This window comes from Epinephelus lanceolatus, chromosome 15 (assembly GCF_041903045.1).
Source record: "Epinephelus lanceolatus isolate andai-2023 chromosome 15, ASM4190304v1, whole genome shotgun sequence".
NCBI classification, from domain to species: Eukaryota; Metazoa; Chordata; class Actinopteri; order Perciformes; family Serranidae; genus Epinephelus; species Epinephelus lanceolatus.
In genome coordinates, this window is record NC_135748.1 from 41520742 (window position 1) to 41534464 (window position 13723).

The 13723-nt window shown below is 39.2% G+C and overlaps 1 protein-coding gene across 1 annotated transcript in view; it reads right to left on the reverse strand.

Annotated features, from left to right (window-relative positions):
• akap6 (A kinase (PRKA) anchor protein 6) overlaps positions 1 to 9856 on the reverse strand; it is a 279493-nt gene extending 269637 nt beyond the window's left edge. The window contains exon 1 of the mRNA XM_033643340.2: positions 9619 to 9856. The gene's annotated coding sequence lies outside the window, so the exon portion shown is untranslated. The remainder of the gene's footprint in view (positions 1 to 9618) is intronic.
• Positions 9857 to 13723: the final 3867 nt, after the last annotated feature.

The window sequence follows — 13723 nt, forward strand, 5'->3', positions numbered from 1 at the left end:
ATCCAGTCCTTAGTAAATTTAGTAAATACTTCCTGATCAACAAGCATGATGTCAGAGGGTTTTGGTCACATTTAAAGGAACAGTGTGTCAGATTTATTTTATGGAATCGAGCGATGAGGATTGCAGATTTCAACTGACTGAAATTCCTCCTAGTTAAAGGTACTTCAGTGTTCATTGTTCAAGAGGTTTTTACTAGGAGCTGAATTATCCACAGATGTCTCTTTCTCTTCAAAAACAAACACATCCCCTGATTTAAACCAGTAAAAACATTGAATAAAGCTGTTTCATGTTTAAAAATCAGTGTTTTTCCAATGTTGCTCGCCACAGAGGGGCTGCTCACTACAGTGGCCGACACAAGAGTGTGAATGGCTGTCAAAAGCCGCTGTTTGGTTTGTCTGTTCTGGGCTACTGTGGAAACGTGGCAGTGCAACCTGGTGATCTCTATAGACGAGGACCCACTCCCTATGTAGATTTTAAAAGCTCATTCTAAGGTAATGAAAACACGTTACTTATTTTCAGGTGATTATAGACTAAAGACAACATCCTTATTATCTTATAATATATTCTATTTCCGCCAAATATCCCCCTGAGGAGCTTTAACTCAATGTTTAACTGATTTTGAGCGGACACTTAAGGGTGTTGACTTGATTCAAGAATTATTTTTATTTCCCCAGGTCAAATTTAGAAACCACAATTCATCATCAGCCAAAGCTTTATGTTGTGTTCAATGATGCTCCCCTTAATAATAAAGTCAAATCCATTTTATTTATATATAGTGCCAAATCACAAGTTAAAAGCTGTCTCAAGACACTTTTCATACACAGCAGGTCTAGACTGTAATCTATAAATTGAATATCTCCTGCAATAACTATTGGAAGTAAAAGATTTAAAGTCCTTTTTAAAATGTGTCTGCTGATGTCAGGCTGAACATTTTTACTACCAGCAGTAGAAATGGTTGTAGTCGTGATATTGGCAGTAGCAGCTGTATTACTAACACTACAGCAGCAGTAGAATTGGCAGTGGTAAGAGAGAATGACCAACGTTCAGCTTCTGTGTCCTGGCAGAGGAGGAAGTACATTCAAGACCATTTGATTATTGCAATTAAAAGCATTTATATTGATTATTGATGTCAGAGCGATTAGATTCCATTATTGTTTCATACAGACTGAGTCTGTGTAATTCATGATCAAGGAATCAAAGCAACTAATAAGTATACAGTCCTACTTTAACGACTTTTAAAACATATTACTGAGTTCAATTTAAAGCTGTTTGAGTGTGAAATGACAGTCTGGCTAACAGATGTTGAAACAGGAGGGTGTGATGACCGTGCTGCTGTAACCTCCTGCTGTATCATCCTGATACTACAGCACATCATGAGCCTCTCTCCTCACTGTACTGGCCCTGCTGGGGATACAGGGCGTCGGCTCTGCAGGGAGACACTGAGGAGACTCTCAGGCTGCAGATCTGACCAACATGTACTTCACCGTGACGGCCGTAAAAGAATGATTGCTGGTTTCGGACAGTGCACGCTCCTGCTAGCAATATACTTCTGTCACAGCGAGTATAGAACAAGCTCTCCTTCCTACATCACCATCATTAGAGCTAAGGATGGGTATGGAGAGGCGGTACTAAATTGGAACCAGTTCCTGATTGGTCAGTACAAAAATATCGATAAGCTCCTGGACACATGCTGCTGTTATCAGTATCTATGCAGCATTATTTTACTTCAACATAGTTGGTATTTCCAGATCCCTAACCATCTCCTAATGATGACAAATCGGCCCTTCTCAGGTGAATATGTCTGACATTGTTTAAATGCATGTTTACATTCTGTGTAGTCATGGGTGATGGGCTCACCTTATGAACACTGTAACTGTTAACTTCTGACAAACTCAAAGACTGTAGTTCTTTGGTAACTTGTGATATTGTTTGAGATGAACCTCTGACAGAAGCAGCATTAAGGCACATCACCACCAGACATTTGTGGCAATAGCTTGTTTGCAATCACGAGACTATTACAACACATGATATTCAGATGCAGTGCAGGAAGTGATGAATCCATATACTGTGTAAACTGGTAATAGAGGAAAGTGACTATATTAAACTGCAGGCAGCAGGTATCAATAGAACACTGAAACTTAATCCATATTAAACAAAGAAAAGTGATTTTTCCCACAACTTGACCGATGTGCTTTCTGTGGACATGATCGTTACAAATGACCTCGTCCTCCAGAGCTCCTAATATTATTAACATTACACAACGAACGAACAAGTCTAGTGAAGTATAACCACTTTGAGCCGTGGTTGGATCCTCGACTAACACATCTGTTGTCTTGTTTTTGGCCAGATAAATAAATGTGCCTAAGTATAACTTTCTTTTATATTCCAACTCTGCATGGATGCACCTCTGTCAGGCTAACATTACTAGCTAACATTAGCTAAATTTAGCTACTATTTTCTAACGTTACCTACGAGATCAACTGATCCCTGATGTCTCGAGAAACGCTGCTAAAAATCTGGGTCGTGGCTAAAAATACGAATAAGTTGTTGCATTGTAATTGCATCCAACTGGAAGCATGATTAACACAACATTTTAACTTTGATGTTTATGTTTGACATTAGTTGACTTGGCTCCTCCAGACTGAAGACGGAGGTGTTTATTTTTTTTACGTCTCCCCTTTACATCCTACTAGTTTCAGGACTTAAAGTGGCTTTTATTTTTTTCCCATTTCATTGACTGAAACAGCTGTAAATGGTGCAAATCATAAGCATTTGTGCAGTGTTGATAGTCTTTGCCTCCAGCTGCCTAACCTCTATCTGGACAGTGCATCAATGTATGATGTTATATGCAAAGAAGCTTTTGCTCCTCCCTCGATATATATACACAGGAAACTCAAGAAACAATTTTACTTTTCTATTTCTGCAAAAACTGTACATCTTTATTACTGTATTGATAAGCAGTATCAGTATCAAAATAGGCATCAATAAAATCCTAACGTTACCCAACAAACAAAGAGGGTTGATCACAAATCTGTCGACACAACACAGACTATGAGCTCTGTCAGAAGATGGCTGTGAGGCACATAAAGCTGTATCATGTATGATGTATAAAAGACCTGCTAAAGAAAAGATACTTGTTTATATATTAAATGAATTATTATCAGTCTAATCTATGAGACATTCACTGGCTACAAAAAAAGCAAATCTGCACGAAGTAACAAATACTGATCATCTGGCAGAAAAATTTTAATTATGAAACATTTGTGTCTTTAAACACTTCCAGATGTGTTTAGTAAATGCTCTGCAAATAGACTTGACCTGAACTGACTTGAGTAAACACAAGTCGCTCCTGGCTAATTGCAAATGATCCTGAGGGAGTCTCTCCTTCTGTACTGGGAGATCCAGCACGAGTCTCACTCATTAGCCACATCTAAGATATGAAACTGCCTGCAGGAGACCAGGGAATAACTGCTGGAGGTTACAGATTAAGGTCAGGGCTGATGGCTGGAGGGTGGCTACAGGTAAGACAGCAAGAGAGCAGCGTTCTTTAAAAAATAAATAGCTAAAATGAATAAAAATAATACACCAAAAATACTAAACTTAGAATTTAAAAAATGCACATCTAATCAGCTGCTTCTTCCAGGTGTCTGCAGCAGAAGTAAGAGCTTTAGGGAAACCAGCGTGAGGTCTGGAGGCTACGAGCTGAGGGCTTATAACTGTTTCTAACCAAGTGATGCACAAGAGCGTCGGGGGAATCTGCTGCATTAATGCCAGTCATTCTGTCCTGAACAAAGCAGTGCATCAACAAACAGCAGGAAGAGATGTGTCACTCCTCTGCATTTGTCCACAGTCGGACTGTTTCACTGGCTGAAATAACACCTGGTCAAACTGCCTTCAGATCAGTTTCTACATCAACATGCAGGAGGTCGTCTCATCGGAGCAGACAGACTCTGTCTGACACACAGCAGACTTCCTCCTGTCCCTGGTGCCACAGTCATGCCACACTGTTGCTAACAATACCAAAGCAATGACCTACACAAACCTGAGACTTAATATACATTCATTTACTCAAAGCCACATACATGCACCTCTATTAGCCAGATAATATAGAGCAGCCCAGTCACCAGAAGAAAATGTTGGCAATAATGTTTCTTTAAACCACAGATTTACAGGTTACATTTGCACGTTTCATACACATCATATCAACATTTCTTAGGTGACGTAGTGTAAGAGCTGACATCTGGAGGTGGGGGTGACAGAGGATGGCGTGAGACCTTTGGATCATCAACAAACATCAAAACCATTTGCTGTGCTTCCAGCTGGGACAGTGCCACAAAAAGCAGTTCTTATAGAGACATGGTTGCGTTTCTTGCCCAGACAGCACCATCACAAGCTGGTGTTTTATGCCGAAACGTGATCTTTTCCTAAACAAATCCAGGTGGCTGTTGTGTCAAACCTACCCACACATTAACCACAATGTTGTTGAAATGTAAAGAAACACAAAGTTTTAACATTTCTGGAACATAACAACACACAAATGTTAACTTATCAGTGGTCTGAAGAAACATACAATGCCAACATTTATTCTGGCAAGTGGGTTGTGTGTAAAACAGTTAATAAAAGTGAATCCATCTCTATATACTTGCCTTGACCTTTAAATCCGCCACTCCACTAAGTTCAAGATGACCAATTTGTCTGGCGTCATGACATTAACAGGTTAAAATAAAAAACAAACAATGAGCACTGTGGTGAAACTCATTTAGCCAATCAGTGCCACAGGTAGGACTAACGATGTTTTATCAATACTGTTGTCAAGTGATGCACCAGAACCAATGAGGAGTAATAACAACAATGGTGAGCACCATTCTCAATATCACGCACCACTGTAGTTTGTTTTCCCTTTGCTTGGCTCCTCTCTTACAAGCTTGGCAAAACAGGTGCACTGGCATGGCTACGCATCAGTGTGGACTTATAATTATGTTTGGGTCTGCTCCATTTCAGTGCACCGCTAAACACGTAATGACGAAGGCCAGAAGACTGTGTAAGTCGAGTGTGATCTGTCAGCCAGCAGGAACCACATCACTGTCAGCTGACAAAACAAACATCAATGTCAGCTTAAAGGGCAAAAGCCATGGTAGCTTTTCTAGTTGACACATAATTGCCTGCATGGACAGTGATGTTTACAATATGATTTTATTTAAGCCTGAATGACATTCATCAGTTCTCTGGTTTACTAATCTCACTTGACTTGTTTGTGTTTGTTTGGGCCATGTGGTCATTGTAACGTATACACCACTCTCACAGCTGAAATTTCGCAGCAGATCTGGCATAACTGCCGGCTACAACAACGGTCAAATGGTGTGCACACTCAGCCTCTGGGCGCACCACAGGCTCCCTCCCTGACAGAAATCAGTAAGAGTGGACAGAATGTCAGACTGAAGATGGAAACTGAGTGAAACAAGTTGACAGTTCTGTCCGGTATCAGGTAATCTTTTCCCTGCTCTATAATCAACTTCAGTCAACAAGGTGTTGGCAAAGTTAGTAACCACACAAACAAAAATACACCAGAAACAGGAAAATTAAATTAAAAGATGAAGCCAAATAATTTCATGCAACTTGTTTTTAAATAGTTCAGCCAGCTGCCCGTCACCTAGCCAGATACTAAAGCTAGAAACAGACCTGGGGTCTCATTTATGAACATTGCATACACACTAAATGAGGCTTGAAAAAAAAAAAAAGTTGTGTCTATAAAAACAGGCTTGATGGGAGAAACTTTGACCCATGATACAAACATTTTGGAGACGGGAAATTGGCGATGCAGATGGTGAGTTGGAAGCCTGATTGGAGAAACTGTCAAATATTTTTTGGCCACGCCATTTTCAGCTTCTATCTGTACGCACATTTGTAGCATGGATCCTACACATCGTTTTAGAAATGAGACCCCTGATGTGTGGCTGAAACTTACAAACCACACATTTTTCCAGCAACATACTCAGATTTTTAATTTCAGAAGCTAGACACACATTGAGTAACAAATGTAGCTGTTTAAATTATAAAATGATATCTAGTCATGCACGGAACAAGTTTGCTCATCATTTTGTTTTCATTTTCTGCTCACATGCAGCAAAGTCAACTATATCGATTTCACTCGTTTATATTAAATGTAAAAATAATAATTAAGTGAACGACAGGCAGAGACTGAATCCTTCATCACCACACTACATGAATTTATCTCTGAACTGTCACAACCAACAGAAACAAGTTGGAAAAGACTCAACCCAAACATCCAAATCAGATTCATAATGACCTCAAAGATTTGTAACGTGTCCTTGACACAAAAACATGAATGATTTCATATTAAGTGCTCACAAAATAGTCTTTTCATTCTATTAAATGTAAAGTTGTTTACAGTCCAGTGTAGAAGAGCTGTAGTTGCATTATTTACTGTAAACTTAGAATACGGACAGAAAATTCCAATATCACGTTTCATCTATTTAAAATGACTGATGGAAGACACATTATGAAGCTGAGGCTGGAGGAGCAGAGATCAGCTCAGATTTTAACTGTCTATCATCCACTAAACCAGCGTAAACTCTCGTCATGTTGCAAGTGTTCTTCCTCCTTTGTTTCAGTATGGATTTAATCCCATACACCATCTGTAAGAGGAGAAGTCTACACCCAGTTTAACCTTCCTCGCCTTTCCCCTGACATCTACGCCTCTGTGCTCCTCTGCAGCCACTCAGCCCAGTTTAACAGCCCCGGAGGTAGTTACATCATATCCTGTCAAGTGGAAAATGCAGACAGTGAGCTGGGCTGTACTGACCACCCACACTGTACTCTAACAACTTCCTGACCTTCAGAAGCAACATGAAAATCATGTCAACATATTCCCTTTAAAACCTCCTTCCTTACATCCTTACCCTTCACTACATCATTCTTACCTTACCAATGTCCATCTTTCCTTCCTTACATCTGTCTTTCCTTTTCTACATGCTTCTGTCCCTCCCTAAGTGCTCCTCTTCTTCCCTACTGTCATCTTTCTGTCCCTACATCCTTTTTAACCTTCCCTACGTTTGTCTTTCCTTCCCTATGTCCTTCTTCCCTCGTGCTGACTTTGCACTTAATTTCTCTGGGTAAATGAGGACAACATATATCGAGCATACACGTGCAAGCCTCCGACAACTGTCCTTCTTTCCTTCCTCTAAATCATTGTTTTCTTCCTCTGTGTCCTTCTACCCTTGCTCTACATCTTTCTTTCTTTTCTCTACGTCCGTCTTTCTCCCCCTACATTCTTCTTCTCTTTCCAATATTGTTCTTTCCTTTATTCCTTCCCTACACCCTTCTTTACTTCCCTATAGGTGCTTCTTTCCCTCCCCACATCCTTCATTCCTTCTTCCCTTCCCCTACCCTTCTTCTATGTTCTTTCCATCCTCTGTGTCTCTTTCCTTCTCCTAGGTCCTTTATTTCTTCAACTAGGTCCTCCTTTCTTTTTCTTTGTCCTTCTTTTCTTCCTTTAGGTCTTTTTTTCCTTTCTCCGGGGTCCTTCTCTCCTTTCCTAAAACCTTCTTTTCTTCCCTACATCTTTCTTTCCCTCCATATGTCTCTTTCCTTCCCTATGTTTATCTTTCCTTCCCTCCATTCTTCTTTCTTTGCCCACATTCTTTGTTCCTTTCCTACATCCCTTTTTCCTTTCCTACATTCCCCTTTCCTTCCCCACATCCTTCTTTCCTTCCCTTCATCCCTCCCTCTATGGTGTCTGTCTGGGGTCATATTGACTTTGCACTTGCCTTCTTTGTGTAAACGAGGACATGAGGACAACATTTATCGGTCAGAGCTGAGCGAGCCTCCTACAGGTTTCCACACAAACATCATTTTCGTATGAATCATTTCAAACACTCGTCTCTGACTCTGACTGAAAGTAAACACAGAAAGTAGCCACATAAAACAGCCATTATCTCAAACTGCAAAGGGCTTAACATCTGAGGCAACGTGAATGACTTCCTTTCTCACTTCCTTTCCTTGCCTCCTCCAAGTTACTTCCTGGAGGAGCGGGAACAAGGAGGGAGGAAGGCAACTGTTCATGCCGTCATACAGTGACTAAAACTAAATGAATTAATAGATGAGATGCATAAGGACCTGAGCTCAGAGAGATCTTATCGATCACATCATGTTTACAGTCATTAATCAGAGCAGCATCTTAATGTTGGGGGAAAAAAACCTCCTGAGTTGTTGGTAAAAATCTGGATGAAAACACAAGGCCAAACCCGCCTGCATGAACCACCTGAGAAAACCCTGTTATCACCAACATTTTGGGAGCACTCACATTCAGTTTTACTTCCAAATAAAGTGGTTTAATCTGGATAAAGATTTGTTTCCAATCTGTCTGATCCTCTGACTGCTCGTGTTTCTTTTAGTGACGTCACTGTGTTCCCAGAACTCAGCAACTATCAGCTCACTTTGTCTAACCTGAAGTCCTCATCACATCATCAAACAGCATCACCTCATCCCACACCACTTTCCTGAGATCACAATCTGGAGGTGACTGCACCTGACAATTCAACAATCATGCCTGTTTTACACTGCACTGCTGTTTAACACACCTGAACGACACACCTTTTTCACTGCAGACATTTTGACTCGTCATAGCAGAAAATCCACAGGTGACACAAAATTCTTTAACGATGTCTCAGTGCCATGAAGTGTCCTGTTAAGACAAGCCGGGGAGCCAGAATACACAACACCAGACGCTGCAAACAGCTCACCTAAATGGTTTTTAATGTTAACCATTACAACTCTACTTCTCTTGCTATGACACTGCAAAAATGTCCGCCATGGAAAAGCTGTAATGAGAACTTCTCTCTCGAGCTCTCTTTGTTCACAAAACTACTTCTGTCACTTTTTGTGTGTACCAACGAGTACAACAGCATCAATGCCTTAAATGAAACTGTCTTAAAGGGTGCATCTTAATCCCCATATGTACGATAACTGCATCTCATCCTTTCCTAAAATAGCAAATGTTTCGCCCCACATCTATAAACACTTTTACCTTTAGACATGGTTGAACGACACATCATAGAACTAGTTTGCTTTAAGAATATAACAAGTTAAAACTTCACTCATTATTTCCACAAAGTCAAAACTTTGAGACCAAACAACGCTGAGATGAGGTCAGATTTAATCGCTGGTAAACACCACATCAGAAAGCAGGATTCCCCATCACATGTGCGAAGGCTTTTAACCCAATGAAAGACACTTAAAGCAGCCCAGTATGAAGCCAGGCAACAGACTGGGAACAGACAGGAGAGAGGTGTTGGCCTCTTTCTGTATGCAGCAGGCAGAGCGAGCTCTTCTGCAGAGTAGGCCTCCATAACAAAAGCTCAGAGAGGTAGAGACACTGGGAGTCACCTCCCTCTGCTTCTGTCTCTCTCTTCATCTTATTCTCTCCTTCCTTGCATCGTTCTGGTGGCGTTAGCATCAGACAGCTCATTAAAGCAGCATTCCATAAAGGATTAGGTTTAACACACACACACACACACACACACACACACACTCTTTCATGTATACAAAACAGGAGGGAGGTGACACAGAGCAGCAGAGAGCAGCTTCAGCAGTACATACCACATCTCTTCTTCTCCTTTAGTCCATCTCGTTCCCTTCTTCTCTTCCTGGTGTGTCGGATGGTGGAAGATGCAGAGAGAGAGGGGGGGGGGAGAGGGAGGGAGGTGCCTTTGATGTTGTGGCAATCCCACTGCAGAGACAGAGAGAGAGGAAGAGATGGTGCTAACAGACAGGAAGCTAAAGCTAAAGTAGCCACCAGCTCAGTGTGGGACAGTGGGATGTACGGATGGGAGGGATGATGATGATGATGCGGCACCTTTCGGTATGGAAACAGAGAGGGAGAGAGAGAGAGAGACAGAGAGGGGTGCCCTGTTACCTTGGAAACTGAGATGATGTGATGGGGAAGGTGGAGCTGAGCTCTGATTGGCTCGCAGGGTGTGGTGCTCCCCTTCCTGAGGGAGGAGGAGGAGGAGGGGGAGGAGGGGGATGACAGAGCAAAGGCTGCGATGTGAGAAGCAGCTGCTCGCTCTTTTTCTGTGCTGAAGGAGAAAACACTGCACAGGGACGACAAGAAGCCATCGACGCCCTCAGCTGGTGACTGTTGGAAGTGCAGAAGAAGAAAAAGAAAACCTGCAGGAGAGCAAAGAGACAACAATATGGTGTGTTCCCAAGACAATGAGTTATTTATATTTAAATCAATCGATTCAATACAATCAATCAATATACACACATCTACACTAAACCTATAATTTCCTCAAAAATAATTAATATGCAACTTTAAATTTAATAAAGGTTCCTGGAAAAAAATGATGTAATTTGTGAGCAAATACCCATTTAAAATTATGATTTTCATGCAAATATACCCACCCACAATGCATTGTAACAGCCAATTATAATGAACATTTTATGAAATATCAGTTTGTTTCAATCTAAATTGAATTTGACACTTTCAACTGCAAATTTTAAAAAAGCTCAAATTTTTAACATTTGATTTGTGTGAAATTAAAATAAAACATAGATATTAAATGGCCATTTAAGGAACCAGGAATTTACAAACAGCCACTGCTTCAATACACAAGTAAAATCAGCAATTAAGTAAACATACACAAATTAATTAATAAGTAGATATATAAATGAATAACTGATATGCTGTCTTTTGAGAGCATTTATAAGTTACACAACATTATACAACTCTCTAAGATGCTCTAAAAGAGTGCAACTGCTTAACATTCACAACCATTAACTGCAAATTAATTAAGTAAATTAAATTTCTAATTTGGTGTAAATTATAGGGAACTTGGAGACAGTGTTCAATTAGCACACTTTCAATTAAATCCCTTCAGTGTCAAAGTTGCTCTCTGTCTAAACTAAACCACAGCGCCATCTGGTGACAGACTACAGACAGTTCAACATAAAACAAAGTTGACATAATGCAGCTGTGTCAAACACTCACATGACGTCTTCTGATATTTCTGTCTGTAGCAGCAGACAGACCTTTTTCACAGTGAGCACAGGTGAAAATAATCACATTGATGGCAATTGTTTCCCGTGACGTGTCTCAGTGGGTCAGTGTGTACAACACACACACCTGAATCAAATTCAGCCATCATTAAGGTGATTAGCTTTACCTTCAGTGTCCTCAGAGTGAAGGGGATATTTAACGAGGCTGTTTCAAGCATCATCACACATAAAGATTTATGGTGTATCGCCATGTTTTTTTAATGACTGATCTTTATTGTTATTTCCAGTGGTGCAGTGTAACTATAAATGCTGCCCTCAGGTAAAAAAAAATGAGATACTTGTACTTTAGTCTTTTCTTATATTATCTAAAATTATAAAATTATATAATTACAGAATTAAATTATTAGTCAAATGAGCCTTGCAGGAATGAAAAGAGGGGATTATTGTTGGTTGAACAAACAACTTATTCCTATCAATGAAACTTGAAACCATTGCTTTAAAATAGAAGCTTGTGTAAAAAGTCTCCCTTTGGAAAATAATTCAAATAAAGTTGACATTCTCCTTCCAGTTGCTTTTTTTTCAATATTGGAGATAAGCAAACATACACGATGTAACTGACAGTTTAAATATCATGGTATACCTTAAAACCAGTATACAGCTGCAACACTATTCTTAATTAATAATGAAAGTCATCATCAGTAAATCAAAACGAGCTCCACCTCAACCAACTAGGCTACAACTCAAAAATCCTGCTTTTACGTTAATACTGGAGCAGGTTAACAAATCTCATGATGTAATAGTTTAACAGTTAAAATATTATTTTTCTGAATACATTTATATACTTTTACTTAAGTGATACTTCACAGAATATTTTTACAGTGTGGTATTAGTACTTATATTTAAGTAACAGATCTGAAATATTCAGGATGCACGATACCAAATCTAGCTGCCACCTGGATATTTTACCAACATTTAGCTGGTGGCTGGTGCTAATTTCTAATCCTGGGATTGACATGTTCAAACTAGCTGTGAAATGTTCCATTAAGTTGGCTGACTGTGTTTGATGGCAGGCAAATTGGGTGCAACATCTTTTCTTCAAGCTAACTCCAGGGTGCCCACACATTCTATGGACAAAATTTAAAAGAAAAATTCAATGACCTTTCAAGGATCCATACATTTTTTTCTTGCCCCACAAACATATCAGATTCAAACTCTATGGACTTTTTCCACAGCAGACATTTTGACATGTCAGGTCAGAAAACACAGGTGAAATTAATAACTTAAACATGGCTCAGTACCATTAGGTGTCCCAGGAAGCTATTTTAGTGAGCCAGAATGCACATTGTCAGCGCCTTCACTAAGTGGAATGCGGCCACTATTAACGTTATTAAATAGATCTGTGCTTTTGCTAATGTTGGCATGTCAAAATGTCTGCCGTTAAAAGAGGAAAATATATTTTGTTATGTTACATCACATGGACGTTTATCCATGGAAGATAACTGTAACAATTTAATTACATACAACAAAATTCCAAGACTTATTTCAAGACTTTCACAGGCCTAAATAATGTGCTGGTGACATTTAATGACTTGCCCAGGTTTTCCATGACCGTTGGAACCCTGTAAACTATTAGCACGGCATTGGGGATTTGTGTTTCATGTTTTATTTGGACAGTTATTACATTATAATTAAACGACGAGAACATTTAAACTAATATAGAATAATGGGGGATTATGTATTTGTTTATCTCGAAGGAGAAAGTAATGAAAAGGCAAAAAGTAGAATATGCAAAAACCGTTAAGCTAACGTTAGCTAACCTAGCTAAAGAAATCGGTTGAAAACCCGTTAGCTAGCATACGGCACCTTAGATAAAACATGCTAGTTAAATTTTAAATTGCCCAATTAAAAGTAAGTATTAAATAATGATGAAGTAATTTAAGTTATGATACTGTGTTTTTTATCATCTCATCCAACTCCGTTGCTAAAGAAATTATGTTTTCTGCGCTGCGGTCAAGCTAGCTCTCCTGTCAAAGCGCCCCTATTCTGACCTTTACGGTAAATTTATTAAAACTGCCCAGAACGATTATGTCGAATAAAAATCGACTTTATCGGCTTTATTCTGTCAGTTTTCTCACTTTCTTTCCTCCTTACTGTAATATTTTTAGGACAGGTGTTGCAGTGTGAAAGTCTTACCTGAGGGAGAGGCTCTGAAATCTTAATTTCTACCTGAACACACCGCATAAGATTAATAAAGTTACATCGGACTTGGCAACGTTAACGTTCGGATACACATGTGACTACATCCGGTTTTCAAAATAAGATAGCACAGGTTATTAATGACAAGAAATAAAAGGGAAAATTCAATTAAAAAATAATACAATTTTTTTCCCACTGTGTCACATAACTGAGTTAAATTTGTATTTTGCCTTGTATTTTATTTATTTCGGTTTATTTTATTTTTATCATTTACTTTTCCCCCTTTGTTCCTTAATATTACATTTCTATTCAAAATTTACAATTAAAAGCATTTCTTCTTTTTTTTTATCAATTTTCTTGTTTTGTAAGGTGTTTACATGTGTTTTTATACTCTTGTTCACTTTGACAATTCTTTGTACTTCCCTGTACTTAATAAATGTGAATGATGCCATACTTGTTCTGTACATTTTCAAGACAAATAATTAAGAAAATTAATAAATCATTGAAC